Source organism: Pseudophryne corroboree, chromosome 6, assembly GCF_028390025.1.
Source record: "Pseudophryne corroboree isolate aPseCor3 chromosome 6, aPseCor3.hap2, whole genome shotgun sequence".
Classification (NCBI taxonomy): Eukaryota; Metazoa; Chordata; class Amphibia; order Anura; family Myobatrachidae; genus Pseudophryne; species Pseudophryne corroboree.
The window spans coordinates 623,874,895-623,895,361 of NC_086449.1; positions in this window are offsets into that span (position 1 = coordinate 623,874,895).

Genomic DNA, 20,467 nt, shown 5'->3' on the forward strand with positions numbered 1-20,467 from the left:
GACACGGAGATCACTACCCAGGTGCGGGCAGCACAGGGAAGGGGGGGGGGGTTATGGGGTGTGCATGTGGGGGGGACAATAGGAGTAAGGTGTGTGGTGGGGTAGAGGATTATTGAGTGTATGTGAGGGAACAGGGGGACTAGCTTATGTGTTGGCGTAGAGGGTTGTATTTGGGAAGACTAGGGTTTGTGAGGTGGTGGTAGACTTTATTGGTTTTATATGAGGAGACAAAGGGATTAGGGTGTGTCAGTGGTAGAGGGCTATGAGGTGTATGTGGGGGGACGGAGTGCTGGGTATATTGGACCAGAGGGATATTTATTGTATGTGGGGGGGGACAGGGGGAGTAGGGTATGTTGTGGGGTAGAGGGGTATGCAATGTATGTGGTAAGACATGGGAAGTAGGTTGTGCAGGGATATGCGTTGTATGTAGGGGGGCAGGGGGAGTAGGGTGTGTATAGATGATATGGAGATAGAGGTTGGATATGGGGCGATAAGGGGCATATGTGTACTGTGGGAGATTATGCGGATGTATGGGGTTAATGGATAGGGTACTTGGTCAGAGGCCGAACTAGCGGTGGTGCACCGGGATCCACTGCAATAAAGGTGGTGGGATTATTAGCTAGGGGGCACCAACAAAAATCTTGCCTAGGAATGGGAGCTCGTCTGGCCGACCGCCGGTAGCTGGCACAATAAAATTTGTTTTGTGCCAAGTGCAGCGCAGCACGTGTGACATCATGACGCCATGCTGCTGGACAGTTGTTGCCGGCCCTGGGCGCGATCCCCTATCCTCTCCCAATTTCTCCAGCCCCACTTCTGTCACTGGATCCCAGCAGCTGACCACCCCCACCTGGAGCCCTGTCACGAGGCAACACAGCAGTATCTCTGCACCGCGGGCCGCGGCCTACACCCCGTCAGACTGCTGTGCACTCATCATCCAACGTGGCCCTGTACAGGCGGAATGGCTGAACTAAGGAGTGCTGGAGGACGAGCAGCCACATCACAGAGAGCAGGTTAGTTTACTTTCTTTGTTACGGATTGCGGCAGGAGGCGGGGGTTGACCGGTATTGGCGGGGGAAAGTAGTGGGGACTTCAGTTTGACATGGGATAAGGTCACCAGTGATGTTTCCCGGGGACCCCCATGCTATACTTCTGGAAGATAGGTACAGTAATAACTTCCTAATAGTATCACCCACTCCCTGTTACCCTCCACTGTCACCCACTGCTGTCACCCTCTCCCAATCTCCCTGGCGTCACATACTGCTGTCACCCTCTCCCTGGAGTAGCCCTCTCCCCGGTGTCACCCTCTCCCTGTCACTGCTGTCAGCCTCTCCCTGTCATCCACTGCTGTTACCCTCTCCCTGATGTCACCCTCTCTCTGGCATCACATACTACGGTCACCCACTGCTGTCACCCTCTCCCTGTCACCAGCTGCTGTTACCCTCTCCCTGGCATCACCCTCTCCCTGGGGTAAACCTCTCCACGGCGTCACCCTCTCTCTGTCACTGCTGTCACCCTCTCCCTATCATCCACTGCTGTTACCCTCTCCCTGGTGTCACCCTCTCCCTGACATTATGGTTGCAGTGCCTCCCCAGCCACTGACCTCACTGCACGCCACTGCAATACAGTTTATCTAAAGATTCTACTAGTCTTCTCCTGTAAAAATTTCCATTTTTTATTCCTGAGTTCTATCGCGGCAAGTGCCTCCAAATGTAACCCTTATTACAGCCTTCAGTATTTAGTGTTTGGTTACTATAAATATGTGTATCATTAATTGTGCCTCCACCCAAGCTAAGTTTGACCTTAGGCTTGCCTGGGTAAGCCTTTTTTTTTAAAAATGTATATCTATACTTTTAAATAAGCCTGTGTTGTGTCCCTCTACTTAACAATTTCATTTATACCTGTTCTTCTCGTTCCAGGATCCAAAAAATATTCACAGATCAATTACGGTAAGTATTTTAGCTTTAATGCCTCATTTTCTATTCACCTATCAATTTCACCTTAATATTCAAGGCATAGGATGCATAAGCTGAGCAAACATAGATATTCTACAGAATTTCCTAGCATAAGTATTAACATTACCTATACATTTCATGTTGCATGCAATACAAAAAAAATAAAATTTAACCTGTGGTGAGTGACCCGGGTACTCAAAATGCGCAGATGGGGCCCAATTAGTTAATAATGCGATGCTGTAGACATATTCCAATATATATATATAGTATATAGTGATCACAATTCCTCTAAATATGGTCTACAATCAGTTAATCCATCTAGCCTCTAATGGTGATGTAATCCTCCTTTCACTGCCTGAAGTAAAATAATATTACAGTTGTATCCAGTGGATTGTAAATTGAAACTTTACTCTGAATAGTTACTTTCAGCAGACATAGTGTATCCTTTAGTCCTGTCAATAGCCTTTCTTGGTATAAAGAAGTCTCATTCCTGCAGTGAAGATAGATAGATATATATATATATATATATATATATATATATATATATATAATTATAATCTCCATTATGTACTACAGTTGCGCAGTTGCGGTAGTTTGTCTATAATGGCCGTTCCTTTCAAGTAGATATCATTTGATAAAAGCCAGTGCTACAGCAGTTTAGTTAATTGCAGCCCCGTCTGACGGTATATATGTTTATATGTATTGCAGTCTATATAATATACCGTTACATTTTATATCCATCTGTTGTAATACCGATTAATGAGTCACTGGCTTTCCCACCTTTCATCTAGATGTGAGTCTATTTCTGTATTCCTATACAGAGGTTCTTAATACAGTAGTACAGTACATTCATATGCAATTACTGAGTCTTTACTGCTGCTAGTCTCTGTATCTGATCTAATAGCATAAAGCTTGGCTTCAGTAATGGCCAATCATCTGTATCTATTAGCTCAAAGCTTGGCTTCAGTAATGGCCAATAGTCTGTGTCTATGCTAATTTCCTGGCCATGGATGGCTGTAGTGGAATGTGGTGCTTAGCATCAAGCTCACCCCTCCTGGACACAGCTTACAAGCTCTCCGACTGACCAGCCACCTGTTTCTCAGCTCCCTCTCTCCCTGCGCCGCCATCCAGCCACTTCCCCGACTCTTCTAATTGGCTGCTTCTAGAGTCAGCTAAGCCCTGCCGCTGTTGACTTGATGACGCTAGGCTATATATATACCATGTAACACCTGTCACAACTGAGGGCCTGAGCTGACGGGAGGCAGCCTCAGTTGTAGGGGCTGAGATGTACCGGAACCTGGGAGGTTGTATCAGACCCCTGGACATGTAAGTAACATGAATAATAACTGCCCGAAGGCGTGACCACGACAACTTGGATAAAAGTCAATGATGTTTATTATGACAACTCCGCAACACAGCAGCAGTAAAAGAAAACGTAAAAGTCAGCAAATAATAAATACAGTTCCTGGGTACTACAGGATGGCAGGAGCCACAGGGCACTGGTAGTGTGAGATAGTTCTTATGATCTTCTAGATGGAAAGTCCTTACCAGGCCCGACTGTAGCAATGGAGATAACCCAGGATTGTGCCAGCTGGTGTTCCAGGAAAAGCTGGGTTGCTGAAGGTAAAACAGCTGCTGTGGATACTGGCTGGAACCAGACTGTTGTTAGCACGGAGTGGATACTGGCTGGAACCAGTTAAATAATAAATGAACTTGGGAGCGATGAAATATGAACTGAAATGTAGAACTTGAGAGCGGAGAAATAATAATACCGGTGGAGAGTGGTAAAGTGTAGAAAGGACACCGGCCCTTTAAGGGAAGCTGTACTCTGCTGAAAGCTGAGCTGGAAGCAGGTAATGTTGTAGCTGGAAACAGATGAATCCACAATGGATTGGAGAGTCAGGCTACACCGCAGGTGGAATGCTGGTGCGGGTCTCTATGGTGGAAGTCTTGAGACAGGAGCTGGAACCTGGAAGCCAATCACAGGAGAGAGACAAACAGGAACTAGGTTTGACAACCAAAGCACTGACGTCTTCCTTGCTCAGGCACAGTGTATTTATACCTGCAGCAAGGAAGGGATTGGCTAGGCAATTATGCAGATTAACAATACTGACAACAGATTGGAGGAAATGATCAGCTGACAGAATCCAAGATGGCTGCGCCCATGCAGACACTTGGAGGGAAGTTTGGTTTGTAATCCATGTGGTAATGAAAACAGTAATGGCGGCGCCGGCCACTGGAGACAGGAGACGCCAGGCTGACAAGTGCACATCCAACCACGCGGACACAGCGGAGGCCGCGGCTGACGTAATCGCCACTCTGACACTCTGCATGCAGAAGCTCAGGGACGGCGGCGGAGGCCGCGGGAGACGCCATGCCAGATGTAATAAGGCGTTACTGTGACAGCGTCTCGGAGAGACAGGAGAGGATGCAGGAATGTGAACATTAGGATAACAGATGGAATCCGGTCCTGGAGCGCTGAGCCAGCCTTAGGAGGCATCTGATGGGTAAGAAATGGCGTCCAGATACCCGGATCGTGACAACACCTGCCTTGCGGTAAAGGGTTGGGACTGAAAACTCCCTCTGCACCACCAAGCTCCACCTCTGCAGCCTCCTCCTGCTGTCTACCAATTCTATGCGGGCAGTGTGGCTAGCGCTAAGTCGCTAAGTGGGCAGGAGCTCCATCCTCACTCCCCACGGCCTCTGGTGCCTGGTAAGCAGACCCTGGATCGGCGCTATATCCGTTCCCTTCTGCCGCCGCTGTATTTACTAGCAGCTCTTTGGCCAGCAGCTCACAGGGAAGATACGCGCACTACCAGGGGAATCTGCAGACTGTCCGTCCACCGGCCGAGAGCGTCTTTTATACGCTCCCAGCTGCCCATACTTGCCTACCTGAACCTCTCCATGAGGGAGAAAATGCTCTGTTCCTGGACATTCCTGGTAATGTAGGATTGCCATCACCTGTGGTGAGCTAGTTAATTGATAAGAAAGGCGTTTCACCACAGGTGATGGCAATCCTACATTACCAGGAAAGTCCAGGAACAGAGCATTTTCTCCCTCATGGAGAGGGTCAGGTAGGCAAGTATGCAGCTACCGGCTCGTGGGTCCCCCTTTGCACACGGCTCCTCTTCCACGCGGGTCCCCTTCTGCACACAGCCCTCCTGGATACAAGCGCGCGGCATCCCCAGCACAAACCCTACTGTACTGTCTCCATGACCCCAACACTGGCTGCACCCCCCCCCCCATCTACATATATATAAATACATGTATACACAGGCATTTATAAATATACATAAATAATACATATAACCATGTAAATATTTAATTAATAAACATCATTTTACATATGCCAGTCAATATATATACATATATACATATACAACACCCACACATATACTTCACTCTATACATTTTCCTCCATATTGTAGAATTGATATATATATATATATATATATACATACATACACACTGAGATGTATATCCTGGGCAGAGAACATAAATTAAAAAAAAAAGAAACAAAAAATTCAGAACATTACTAATGTAAAACTTCCAGGGGCAAATCTTTACAATGGGCCTGATTCAGAGATGACAAGTGATAGCACAGCAGCTGCATCTTCATGCATGGCTCTTGTGCAATGGTATGTTAATGCCGCAGGAGGCACTGCAGATCCGAGATCTGTGTCCGAAGACACAACATCGGATCATGACCATCGGTCATAGCATCAGCCATCAGAGTACCCCAAAGGTTACTCATAATAGCCACCTCATTGCCTATAATAAGGCCAGTAAATCTGCATCGGAAGTTGCGGACACTGGCCTCTGTGTCCATAGCCACAAAAAGGAGATGACACACCTCTGTTTTGGGAAATGATCCTCGTCATCTCCCCCTGTCCAGCACCTCACATGCATGTCAAACATGCTGTGACTTAGGAGGCACAGAACGTGATCTGCACATGTGCAGTACAGATCCACCATCTGCTATGTGTTCATCTCTGAGTTAGACCCAACAAGAACATTCAACCAATAACCATGGAAAGGATTTCCAATATAAACCAGGTCCTGCAACAGTCACTAAGTTTTCCTAGCAAGACCACACTAGAACTCTGCACCACATACGATACCATAGGACTGGAGGAATGGAAATGTGCATTCCAGATGTGCATACATTCTACATTGTGTGAGACTGTTATCTTTTTTAAAATCACGCCAAGAGAATCCATTAAACAATGGAAATGAAAACCCAGCATGTTAGTAGAGGGATGAGGAGCTGTGCTGTCACCAGTCGTTACCATCAGAGGCCACATGTACACACACAAGAAAGGGGGGTCTAGCTGGCCACACTTTGTGTCTCACCAGCTGCAACAGCACTGCAGGTCCCAGGTATGGTGTCAAGCCTTTGTTTGCTGCCTTGGTATGTTTTATTAAGTAGGGGAATCCACTGGGCCATGTCATTGGTATTACTGCCAACAAACACTCTGTATTCTTTCCCTTTGGCCTAGCTCCATGTATTATACTGGATAATTAATCTTGCACTGAAATAAATGTGTGAAGAAATGCTGCACTTTCCCCATAGTTAGGGCATACCCCTTACCTTTATTCTACAATGGGACTTTGTTAGCCTGTGCATAACACAGCATTTATTTATATATGTAGATGACATTCCTATAGAACATATTAGAACTCTTTACAAGTATAAAACTTTCAATGGAAACAAAAAGAAGAAAGAAAAATGTGCAAACGGACTGATGCACAATCCCTTCAGTGAAGTCACACAGCTCAGTTTGTTCTGACGATCCTCGATTCCTCTTGACAAGATGGCGGCATTTGTCGTTGGTCAGAAGTTTGCTCCTGACAATAGGGGACCAGCAACCAGATTCTGTCTATCATTTTATAGAATGCAATAGAGAAATGATAGCTAGAATCAGTGGCAAACGCAGGATTTGCATGGGGGGGTTTCCAGAACTGGGCGGAGCCAATCACGGGGGTGGGGACTGAGGTGACCCAGTATATGCTGGGTCCGTAAAACTAGTGTGTGTGTGTATATATATATATATATATATATATATATACACATATATATATATATATATATATACATACACATATATATATATATATATATATATATACATATACATATATCTACACACACATATATATATATATATATACACATACACACACACATACATATACACGGGTGGTCTTCAGTATGCCGGCGGTCGGGCTCCCGGCGACCAGCATACCGGCGCCAGGAGCCTGGCCGCCGGCATACCGACACTTATTCTCCCTCGTGGGGGTCCACGACCCCCCTGGAGGGAGAATAAAATAGTGTGGCGCGCGTAGCGAGCCCGCAAGGGGCTCATTTGCGCTCGCCACACTGTTGGTAAGCCGGCGGCCGGCTTCCCGGCGCCGGTATGCTGGTCGCCAGGAGGCCGGCCGCCGGGAGATCGTAGTGAACCCATATACACATATACATAGCATATTAAACATGCATGCATACATATATATATATATATATATATATACACACACATACAGTACACATATATATATACACATGTATATATATATATCTATCATATGTGTGTGTGTGTGTGTGTGTGTGTGTGTGTGTGTGTGTGTGTGTGTGTGTGTGTGTGTGTGTGTTTATATATATGTATGTATGTATGTATATACATGTGTATATATGTAGGCACATGGATATATATGTACTATAATTAAAATAAAGTAAACTTTTATTGCACTTGCAAGTGCCACCAGGAAGACAGCAGGCTGCAGAGGACGCTAGACAGTCATTAATAATACTCATGCAGCTAAAAAAAAAAAAAATTTTTTTTGTGTGGAGGGGGGTTTCTGGGTACTCGGAAACCCCCCCTGGGTGCGCCACTGAGAATCTGATTGGTTGCTATGGGCAAGATCACCACTTTTCCTTTTTAGAAGCTTTAGTAAATCTACCCCTTGGAGTCATGTGAGGAGTGGATCCATTATGACATATTGGACCTGATTCACAGGTGGACGCTATGCCGATGTTTTGTAATGCGCATGCGCCTGAGTTGCAGTGCACATGCATTGTGATTGGTTACAGTTCACAGATGCAGCGAGGATTTATTTTCACAGTTAGTGATGTGAGTGTTTGAGGGGGGTAATGGAGGATGGCTGGCCAAACACAGGCATCTCGTGATCATTCTGGGTGCATGTCTGAGCTTGTGACTGCATTGTTTTACTCCAATGTAAAGGGTTCAGTGGCTTACTTGCAACGAACATTCTATAGGGTTCGAAGGTGCAACCGCTGGTGCCTCTTTTTATGCCAGCAGTAGATAAGAGACACCACCAGTGGGTGTCTCTGTACAAAATAAATACCCGTGGGTGAGGAATTAGCATATTTTCACGGATCCACTGCATATGGGATCGCAGTAGCGATGGCATTCGTGTCCACCTCTGAATCAGGCCCTAAGTTTTGGAATCACCCGTTGTTGGACATAGATGTGTATGCTTGGCCACGGATCATGTGCAGTGCTAAAATCACAAGATCAAAACAGGCTGTCATGTAACTTTGCATCAGGCCGCGGTGTCTTTATTGGATCCTTGTTATCATGCATCAATTTGCTGAAGCTGGAGAGCATCACTATACATAGGCTACTTCCTTTTGACTCCTTTAAGGAGGCTTCTCTCCTTGCCCAAAATGGCCACCATCTGTACTCGCTCCATGCTGAAAGTCTGTATAAGCATAGCTGCATAACATAAGCATAACATTACTGCTGAATAAACCACCTCATTGGTTAATTACTTCATTGACTCAGGACTTCCACTGGCATGTACCATAATTCTTTCATTCTACCACCAGTTGTACATATATCTTCCAACAGGCTATGGGCCTAGGTACACAAGCAGCAGTCACGCAGGCACTAAGCTGCTAGAACACCCAGCAGCCCACCGTTGTCATTAGACACCTGCAAACAGGCCCACCATCAAGGGGGTGGCAGTCGGGACTTCAGTCTCGGGCCCAGACCGAGATGGGGCCGGGTGGCAGCAGTGTGGATCAGGAGCCAGGACAGCTGCGCACCGGCAGGCAGCCACAGAGGGACAGAGCTGCAGCAGTATTATGACTATAGTGCCGGTCGAGTGGCAGGTATTGATTGGCTGCTGGTCCACAAGTTCTGATTGGCTCACGGCCAGCATTATAGTCATAATACTGCCATGGCTCTGTCCATGCATGGTTGCTTGCTGATCCACACTGCTGCTACATGGGCCCCCTCTCAATGGTAAGCTTTGGGGGATGCAGGGGAAGCAGAAGGAGAGGCTGGAGGAAGTTACGTGTGTGTGTGTGTGTGTGTGTGTGTGTGTGTGTGTGTGTGTGTGTGTGTGTGTCTGTCTGTCTATGTGGCTGTGTATGTGTGTTTATGGGGCAATGTGTGTGTGTTTATGGGACAGAGTGTGTGAGTCTATGGTGCTGTGTTTGTGGCTATAGTGCAGTGTGTGTGTCTATGGGGTAGTGTGTGTGTGTGTTTGTGTGTGTGTGTGTGTGTGTGTGTGTGTGTGTGTGTGTGTGTGTGTGTGTCTAGGGGGCAGTGTGGCTATGGGGCAGTGTGTGTGGGGAAGAAATGTTGGGACCCAGGACTGACAAATTAGGCAATGCCTCCCCTGCCTAATTTGTCAGTCCTGGGACCCATCATTTATAATGGCAGCCGTGCCTGCAAACACATAGTGAAGACAGTAAAGAGTGTTTCCAGTACAGTGTGTCTGCACAGAAAGCTAATCAATGTACAGCACAGTAGCTGCATAATTATGTAAGTAAGAATTGTGCTACTCCCATACTGGAGTTCATTACACTCAAAGGTGCAAATAATTACAAGCATGGAATTTCGTTACAGAAATTCAACTTAAGTGTGAAAGGTTGTGGAAAGTTATAGTACATCATGGTGCATTACATACTAAGTGTGAGAAGCTCAGGAAATTGAAGTACAACTGTAACATATGTTACAAGATATGCAGTACAAAAGCAAAGATGAGTCAGAACTGCGTGTCACAGACAGCCACAGAAAAGATTGTTGGTATATCGATTCAGGTGCTACCAGGCATTTCAGCTGCAATGAAGATTGTTTCACTAGATTAGTGCATGTGATCCCATTACATTTAAATTAATTGGAATTGAACTGATTAAAGCTACAAATGTAAGAACAATCACAGCCCATGTGAAAATTGATACTTAAACTCACAGAAATCGAACATGTGCTTTATGAGATGGGAAAAAATGTCATGGCAATTGATGTCCTACAGTTAAGAGGTCACAGAGTTCTTGTTACAGCAGGAAAGTGCATTGTATGGAACTGAGAAGGGACTGTAATTGCAAAAGGTACCTGGTGCTGTCAATTATACGTCCTCGATACACAGCAGTGTTATGCGACAATGGTGACTGAGTCACAGTCTATGGAACTCTGGCACAGAAGATTTGGTCACCTTGGATACGATAGTGTCCAGAAGTTACTGAATGAGATGGTTACTGGAATATCAGTGACTAAGGCGGAGAAACCCCTATGCGAAAGCTGTATAACAAAGTGGTCAGACATTTCCAAAGTCAGCAAGCAGAGCTGAAGCACCACTAGAGTTAGTACATACACTTGTGTGTGGTCCAATTAAAGTCAAGTTGATAAGTGGTTATAGATATTTCATAACGTTCATTGATGACTTCACAAGAATGATGTACATATATCAAAGAGAGACATGAAGTAGTAAAGAAAATTGCAGACTAGAGAGAACCAGGGCCAATTTTAGACCAAGTGTAGCCCAGGGCGAGAATTTCCATTGGCACCCCCTCCTCCTCCCCTCACTGCCCCTATAATATCACACACAATCAGTGTCTCCATAGACACACACACACACACACACACACACACACACACACACACACACACACACACACACACACACACACACACTGCTCCCCCCACTAATCACACTGCCCATGCACACAGTCCTCCTTATAGTTCACACTGCCCCCTCTCTCTCAGATTACACTGTCTTTGCTCAAAAGGTACGCCCATAGATCACACAGCCCCCAGCTCATGGATCACACTGCTCCCACACACAGCCCCCGTTACAGATCCACACTTCCCCTCTCCCTCATAGCTCACTATGCCTTAACACACAGGACCCCTTCACTTATCACACTGCACCTACCTCACAGATCACACTGCCACCACAGGTCACACTGACCCTCTCTCATAGCCCTACTCAAGGCTCAAGCTGCCCCAAAAATGTAGGTCCGCCACTGAGGATGAGAGGTAGTGTAGTGCATGCAGGGTGTGGGTGCAGGGCTATGGGTAGTGTAGTGCAGTGTGTGTGGGGAGCGGATGCAGGGTGGAGAGTAGTGTAGTGCATGTGGGGAGCAGGTGCAGGGTTTAGATAGTGTTAGTGTAGTGTAGTGTAGTGCACTGTGCGCGGGGAACAGGTGCAGGGTTATGGGTAGTGTAGTGGAGTGCATGCAAGGTGAGAGGTATTACCTGTGCCCAGTCCTTGCTGCCCGCGCAGCCAGGGCCGGATTAACAATGGGGCGGATGGAGCTGCAGCTCCAAGCCCCTCATTGAAAATAGGCCCACAGGCTCCAATGCAATGCAGCCAGTGATGACAGGAAGAAATATTCCTGTCATCACCAGCAGCACAGCTCTCTCACCTCCCAGCTGCTCAGTAACCTCCATCACAAACCAGCTGGGCGAAGCTCCGAGTTCCGGCCACGAAACTGGCTGGCTGCACCTGCCCCTGAAACTTCTGAGGCTCCGGCCCCTGACCCGCCTGAGGATCCGCCTCCATACTGCGGAAGCTCCGCCCCCGCACCTGATGTACTGTAGAACTGGCTGCCTCTTCACCATGTACCCTGTCAGAAGAGCAAGGTAGGTGGTGGGGTGGTGTCAGAACTTCAGTACATATATAATATACAGTAACAGGACAGGGAGAATAGGTTAAATAATTATATTATAGAGGAGGAGGCAGGAAGCTCAAGTTATAGAAATATATAAAGGGGGGATAGTTTGCATAGGTTAAATAAACATATAAGGGGGAACAGGCCCACAAGTTCAATATAAAGGGGATCAGGAGGTGCAATTAAAATATAAAAGGGGTGATGTGGTTATAGCGTAAATAAATATATATAACTGGGGCAGGGGACAACATAAATATGTAAGGGCTCATGTGGCATAAATTAATAAAAGCACATCTTAATATATTATTTAAGATGAGAGTAGCATAAGTAAATATACTAGGGGGGTGGGCACAAGGTAAATAAATATATGGGGGGAGGTACAAGTTAAATTAATATATAAGGGGGGGATGGCACAAGTTTATATATAAGGGGGGACAGGAGGCACAATATAAATAAATATAAATGGGGGTGCAGGTAGCTGAAAAATATTATGGGGGGGGGTGCAGGGGCAGTCTATGGGGGCTTGCTGCATGTGTAAGACTCATAGGGGCAGATTCAAATGTTTGAAAAGTCAGTTGGGAGTCTGTTTTTTCCTATCTAATAGACAGACACCCAACCGACTTATCAAACATTTGAATCTCCCCCATACACTGTATTTCTTCCACAAGTTTTATGGTGATTTTCTTTAAACCAGGCTGCTGTTGCTGTTGGTTATTGTAGGGTGAGCTTGGTATTGCTCATGTCATAAATGGATTGGTAATCTGAAAGTGTATTAAAGAGGGGCAGAGTTCTCTCCTAATTAAGGTCATTTATGTGTCATAAAATTATAGATGACTCCATTTATTCAGAGCACTGAGGTTGTGGGTTTGATTCCCACCATGTGTCTGTGTGGAGTTTGTATGTTCTTCCCTTGTGTGGGTTTCCTCCGGGTACTCCAATTTCCTCCCACAGGTTGTTTCCTGACATAAATTAACCTTCGTGTGTGCGTGTACAGTACATGAGGTAGGGAATATAGAGTGTAAGCTCCACTGGGGCCATGACTGATATGAATGGCCCGATATTCTCTGTAAAGCGCTGCGGAATATGTGTGCGCTATATAAATAACTGATAATAATGATAATAATATTTTTTCTTTGCCAGCAAATGCAGTTCAGTGGTGTTTTTTTACAGTGAGACACTAAAAGAATTTTATTCTGTGACCTAAGTAATAACAGTAAGGTGAATGTGACATATATTAATTATACAATGTAGAGCCATAGTTATTGTTGAAATGCGGTGATAGGTAGCAATAGCCCACTTTAATCTACACTGCTGCTTGTCACATTTTCGTCTTGCCCTACGGTATTGGCCTGCCCCCTCCCAAGCCTAGAGCACCATAGTATGGAGGGCACACCCCTGTGCCCTTAACCATCGGCGGAATATCTGTTCCAGCCTGCGCTGGGCTTATCTTCTAGCTCAGAGGCAGCCTGGGATTCCCTCAGACATTCCTCCCACTCTCCCGTCTCCTCCTTATTTGCATTGAGCAGGAAAACACACCACAGTGCAAGGAGTGTGTGCTGTGTATGATGGCGGGAAGCAAAGCCTATGGATTGATAGCTACCCCCCCCCCCCCACCCCCACCCCCACCCCCACACTTGTAGTTCAAATAGTCATAAGCTGCTCACCTGTACAGTGTCTGGGCATAGAAAGAGTGAATTAACCAGAGAAATACCAATGGTAATGTATTTACCTAATTTGTGTTTCCAGAGTGGGCTTATTTAATAACCAGTATTAGCATTCCTGCAGACTTTGAAAGAATAGTTTTCAAGGAGCACCATTTTCTTATTTCCCTTATTTTTCACAGTGGCTGCGCTGCCTGCAGGGGTAGAGGGGACAGGCATGGAAACATGTGAAGAGGAGCAGCTGCAATACTGTAGACCTGCTCTGTCTGGCATTTCCTGAACGCTGCAGCTGTAAAGTAAAGTGGGTAAAGGAGGATAGGACGGGCCAGAATGTGAGGGATAGCTCAGAGTAATGGAGGAGAGGAGGTGCCGGAGTTTGAGGGATGGAGCAGAGTGATGGAGGAGAGGCAGGGCTGGAGTGTGAGGGATGGAGCAGAGTGATGGAGGAGAGGAAGGGCCGGAGTTTGAGGGATGGAGCAGAGTGATGGAGGAGAGGCAGGGCTGGGGTGTGAGGGATGGAGCAGAGTGATGGAGGAGAGGAAGGGCCGGAGTGTGAGGGATGGAGCAGAGTGATGCAGGAGAGGAAGGGCCGGAGTTTGAGGGATGGAGCAGAGTGATGGAGGAGAGGCAGGGCTGGGGTGTGAGGGATGGAGCAGAGTGATGCAGGAGAGGAAGGGCCGGAGAGTGAGGGATGGAGCAGAGGGATGGAGGAGAGGCAGGGCTGGGGTGTGAGGGATGGAGCAGAGTGATGGAGGAGAGGAAGGGCCGGAGTGTGAGGGATGGAGCAGAGTGATGGAGGAGAGGCAGGGCTGGAGTGTGAGGGATGGAGCAGAGTGATGGAGGAGAGGCAGGGCTGGAGCGTGAGGGATGGAGCAGAGTGATGCAGGAGAGGAAGGGCTGGAGTGTGAGGGATGGAGCAGAGTGATGGAGGAGAGGCAGGGCCGGAGTGTGAGGGATGGAGCAGAGTGATGGAGGAGAGGCAGGGCCGGAGTGTGAGGGATGGAGCAGAGTGATGGAGGAGAGGAAGGGCTGGAGTGTGAGGGATGGAGCAGAGTGATGCAGGAGAGGAAGGGCTGGAGTGTGAGGGATGGAGCAGAGTGATGGAGGAGAGGCAGGGCTGGAGTGTGAGGGATGAAGCAGAGTGATGGAGGAGAGGCAGGGCTGGGGTGTGAGGGATGGAGCAGAGTGATGGAGGAGAGGCAGGGCTGGGGTGTGAGGGATGGAGCAGAGTGATGCAGGAGAGGAAGGGCTGGAGTGTGAGGGATGGAGCAGAGTGATAGAGGAGAGGCAGGGCTGGGGTGTGAGGGATGGAGCAGAGTGATGCAGGAGAGGAAGGGCCGGAGTGTGAGGGATGGAGCAGAGTGATGGAGGAGAGGAAGGGCTGGAGTGTGAGGGATGGAGCAGAGTGATGGAGGAGAGGCAGGGCTGGGGTGTGAGGGATGGAGCAGAGTGATGGAGGAGAGGCAGGGCTGGGGTGTGAGGGATGGAGCAGAGTGATGCAGGAGAGGAAGGGCTGGAGTGTGAGGGATGGAGCAGAGTGATGGAGGAGAGGCAGGGCCGGAGTGTGAGGGATGGAGCAGAGTGATGGAGGAGAGGCAGGGCTGGGGTGTGAGGGATGGAGCAGAGTGATGCAGGAGAGGAAGGGCCGGAGTGTGAGGGATGGAGCAGAGTGATGGAGGAGAGGCAGGGCTGGGGTGTGAGGGATGGAGCAGAGTGATGGAGGAGAGGCAGGGCTGGGGTGTGAGGGATGTAGCAGAGTGATGGAGGAGAGGCAGGGCTGGAGTGTGAGGGATGGAGCAGAGTGATGCAGGAGAGGCAGGGCCGGAGTGTGAGGGATGGAGCAGAGTGATGGAGGAGAGGCAGGGCTGGAGTGTGAGGGATGGAGCAGAGTGATGCAGGAGAGGAAGGGCCGGAGTGTGAGGGATGGAGCAGAGTGATGGAGGAGAGGCAGGGCTGGGGTGTGAGGGATGGAGCAGAGTGATGCAGGAGAGGAAGGGCCAGAGTGTGAGGGATGGAGCAGAGTGATGGCGGAGAGGAAGGGCTGGAGTGTGAGGGATGGAGCAGAGTGATGGAGGAGAGGCAGGGCTGGGGTGTGAGGGATGGAGCAGAGTGATGGAGGAGAGGCAGGGCTGGGGTGTGAGGGATGGAGCAGAGTGATGCAGGAGAGGAAGGGCCGGAGTGTGAGGGATGGAGCAGAGTGATGGAGGAGAGGCAGGGCCGGAGTGTGAGGGATGGAGCAGAGTGATGGAGGAGAGGCAGGGCTGGAGTGTGAGGGATGGAGCAGAGTGATGGAGGAGAGGCAGGGCTGGAGTGTGAGGGATGGAGCAGAGTGATGCAGGAGAGGCAGGGCCGGAGTGTGAGGGATGGAGCAGAGTGATGGAGGAGAGGCAGGGCTGGAGTGTGAGGGATGGAGCAGAGTGATGCAGGAGAGGAAGGGCCGGAGTGTGAGGGATGGAGCAGAGTGATGGAGGAGAGGCAGGGCTGGGGTGTGAGGGATGGAGCAGAGTGATGCAGGAGAGGAAGGGCCGGAGTGTGAGGGATGGAGCAGAGTGATGGAGGAGAGGCAGGGCTGGAGTGGGAGGGATGGAGCAGAGTGATGCAGGAGAGGAAGGGCCGGAGTGTGATGGATGGAGCAGAGTGATGGAGGAGAGGCAGGGCTGGAGTGTGAGGGATGGAGCAGAGTGATGGAGGAGAGGCAGGGCTGGGGTGTGAGGGATGGAGCAGAGTGATGCAGGAGAGGAAGGGCCGGAGTGTGAGGGATGGAGCAGAGTGATGGAGGAGAGGCAGGGCTGGAGTGTGAGGGATGGAGCAGAGTGATGGAGGAGAGGAAGGGCCGGAGTGTGAGGGATGGAGCAGAGTGATGGAGGAGAGGCAGGGCTGGGGTGTGAGGGATGGAGCAGAGTGATGCAGGAGAGGAAGGGCCGGAGAGTGAGGGATGGAGCAGAGTGATGGAGGAGAGGCAGGGCTGGAGTGTGAGGGATGGAGCAGAGTGATGGAGGAGAGGCAGGGCTGGAGTGTGAGGGATGGAGCAGAGTGATGGAGGAGAGGCAGGGCTGGGGTGTGAGGGATGGAGCAGAGTGATGCAGGAGAGGAAGGGCCGGAGTGTGAGGGATGGAGCAGAGTGATGGAGGAGAGGCAGGGCTGGAGTGTGAGGGATGGAGCAGAGTGATGGAGGAGAGGCAGGGCTGGGGTGTGAGGGATGGAGCAGAGTGATGCAGGAGAGGAAGGGCCGGAGTGTGAGGGATGGAGCAGAGTGATGGAGGAGAGGCAGGGCTGGAGTGTGAGGGATGGAGCAGAGTGATGCAGGAGAGGAAGGGCCGGAGTGTGAGGGATGGAGCAGAGTGATGGAGGAGAGGCAGGGCTGGAGTGTGAGGGATGGAGCAGAGTGATGGAGGAGAGGCAGGGCTGGGGTGTGAGGGATGGAGCAGAGTGATGCAGGAGAGGAAGGGCCGGAGTGTGAGGGATGGAGCAGAGTGATGGAGGAGAGGCAGGGCTGGAGTGTGAGGGATGGAGCAGAGTGATGGAGGAGAGGAAGGGCAGGAGTGTGAGGGATGGAGCAGAGTGATGGAGGAGAGGCAGGGCTGGGGTGTGAGGGATGGAGCAGAGTGATGCAGGAGAGGAAGGGCCGGAGAGTGAGGGATGGAGCAGAGTGATGGAGGAGAGGCAGGGCTGGAGTGTGAGGGATGGAGCAGAGTGATGGAGGAGAGGCAGGGCTGGAGTGTGAGGGATGGAGCAGAGTGATGGAGGAGAGGCAGGGCTGGGGTGTGAGGGATGGAGCAGAGTGATGCAGGAGAGGAAGGGCCGGAGTGTGAGGGATGGAGCAGAGTGATGGAGGAGAGGCAGGGCTGGAGTGTGAGGGATGGAGCAGAGTGATGGAGGAGAGGAAGGGCCGGAGTGTGAGGGATGGAGCAGAGTGATGGAGGAGAGGCAGGGCTGGGGTGTGAGGGATGGAGCAGAGTGATGCAGGAGAGGAAGGGCCGGAGAGTGAGGGATGGAGCAGAGTGATGGAGGAGAGGCAGGGCTGGAGTGTGAGGGATGGAGCAGAGTGATGGAGGAGATGGAGGGCTGGAGTGTGAGGGATGGAGCAGAGTGATGGAGGAGAGGAAGGGCCGGAGTGTGAGGGATGGAGCAGAGTGATGGAGGAGAGGCAGGGCTGGGGTGTGAGGGATGGAGCAGAGTGATGCAGGAGAGGAAGGGCCGGAGTGTGAGGGATGGAGCAGAGTGATGGAGGAGAGGCAGGGCTGGAGTGTGAGGGATGGAGCAGAGTGATGGAGGAGAGGCAGGGCTGGGGTGTGAGGGATGGAGCAGAGTGATGGAGGAGAGGCAGGGCTGGAGTGTGAGGGATGGAGCAGAGTGATGGAGGAGAGGCAGGGCTGGGGTGTGAGGGATGGAGCAGAGTGATGCAGGAGAGGAAGGGCCGGAGTGTGAGGGATGGAGCAGAGTGATGGAGGAGAGGCAGGGCTGGAGTGTGAGGGATGGAGCAGAGTGATGGAGGAGAGGAAGGGCCGGAGTGTGAGGGATGGAGCAGAGTGATGGAGGAGAGGCAGGGCTGGGGTGTGAGGGATGGAGCAGAGTGATGCAGGAGAGGAAGGGCCGGAGAGTGAGGGATGGAGCAGAGTGATGGAGGAGAGGCAGGGCTGGAGTGTGAGGGATGGAGCAGAGTGATGGAGGAGAGGCAGGGCTGGAGTGTGAGGGATGGAGCAGAGTGATGGAGGAGAGGCAGGGCTGGGGTGTGAGGGATGGAGCAGAGTGATGCAGGAGAGGAAGGGCCGGAGTGTGAGGGATGGAGCAGAGTGATGGAGGAGAGGCAGGGCTGGAGTGTGAGGGATGGAGCAGAGTGATGGAGGAGAGGAAGGGCCGGAGTGTGAGGGATGGAGCAGAGTGATGGAGGAGAGGCAGGGCTGGGGTGTGAGGGATGGAGCAGAGTGATGCAGGAGAGGAAGGGCCGGAGAGTGAGGGATGGAGCAGAGTGATGGAGGAGAGGCAGGGCTGGAGTGTGAGGGATGGAGCAGAGTGATGGAGGAGAGGAAGGGCCGGAGTGTGAGGGATGGAGCAGAGTGATGGAGGAGAGGCAGGGCTGGAGTGTGAGGGATGGAGCAGAGTGATGGAGGACAGGGGGAGCCAGAAAATGAGGGAAGGAACAGGTGATGGAGAAGAGGAGGTGCCGGAGTATGAGGGATGGAGGAGATGGAGGTCTAGAGACCAGAGTGTGATGGAAGGAGCAGAGTGATGTAGGAGAGGATGGGGCCAGAGTGTGATGGAAGGAGCAGGGTGATGTAGGAGAGGATGGGGCCAGAGTGTGATGGAAGGAGCAGGGTGATGGAGGAGATGGAGGGCCAGAAACCAGAGTGTGATGGAAGGAGCAGAGTGATGTAGGAGAGGGTGGGGCCAGAGTGTGATGGAAGGAGCAGGGTGATAGAGGAGAGGATGGGGCCAGAGTGTGATGGAAGGAGCAGGGTGATGGAGGAGAGGATGGGGCTGGGGTGTGATGGAAGGAGCAGGGTGATAGAGGAGAGGATGGGGCCAGAGTGTGATGGAAGGAGCAGGGTGATGGAGGAGAGGATGGGGCTGGAGTGTGATGGAAAGAGCAGGGTGATAGAGGAGAGGATGGGGCCAGAGTGTGATGGAAGGAGCAGGGTGATGGAGGAGAGGATGGGGCTGGAGTGTGATGGAAGGAGCAGGGTGATGGAGGAGAGGATGGGGCTGTAGTGTGATGGAAGGAGCAGAGTGATGGAGGAGAAGATGGGGCCAGAGTGTGAGGGAAGGAGCAGGGTGATGGAGGAGAGGATGGGGCTGGAGTGTGATGGAAGGAGCAGGGTGATAGAGGAGAGGATGGGGCCAGAGTGTGATGGAAGGAGCAGGGTGATGGAGGAGAGGATGGGGCTGGAGTGTGATGGAAGGAGCAGAGTGATGGAGGAGAGGATGGGGCCAGAGTGTGATGGAAGGGGCAGGGTGATAGAGGAGAGGATGGGGCCAGAGTGTGATGGAAGGAGCAGGCTGATGGAGGAGAGGGGGAGCCAGAATGTGAGGGAAGGAGCAGAGTGATGGAGGAGAGGATGGGGCCAGAGTGTGAGGGAAGGAGCAGGGTGATGGAGGAGAGGATGGGGCTGGAGTGTGATGGAAGGAGCAGGGTGATAGAGGAGAGGATGGGGCCAGAGTGTGATGGAAGGAGCAGGGTGATGGAGGAGAGGATGGGGCCAGAGTGTGAGGGAAGGAGCAGGTGATGGAGGAGAGGATGGGGCCAGAGTGTGAGGGAAGGAGCAGGCTGATGGAGGAGAGGATGGGGCCAGAGTGTGAGGGAAGGAGCAGGCTGATGGAGGAGAGGATGGGGCCAGAGTGTGAGGGAAGGAGCAGAGTGATGCAGGAGAGGATGTTGCCAGAGTGTGAGGGATGGAGCAGAGTGATGGAGGAGAAGATGTGTACAGAGTGCGAGGGATGGAGCAGAGTGATGGAGGAGAGGATGGGGCTGGAGTGTGAGAGAAGGAGCAGGGTGACGGAGGAGAGGATGGGGATGGAGTGTCAGGGAAGGAGCAGGGTGATGGAGGAGAGGATGGGGTCGGAGTATGAGGGATGGAGCAGGTGATGGAGGAGAGGATGGGGCTGGAGTGTGAGGGAAGAAGTAGGTGATGGGGGAGAGAAGGTGCCGGAGTATGAGGGATGGAGCAGGGTGATGGAGGGCTGGAGTGTGAGGGAAAGAGCAGGTGATGGAGGAGAAGAGGGGCCGGAGTATGAGGGATGGAGGAGAAGATGGGGCCGGAGTGTGAGGGATAGAGCAGGGTGATGGAGGAGAGGATGGGGCCGGAGTATGAGGGAAGGAGCAGGTGATAGAGGAGAGGAGGTGCCGGAGTGTGAGAAAAGGAGCAGGGTGATGGAGGAGAGGATGGGGCTGGAGTGTGATGGAAGGAGCAGGGTGATGGAGGAGAGGATGGGGCCGG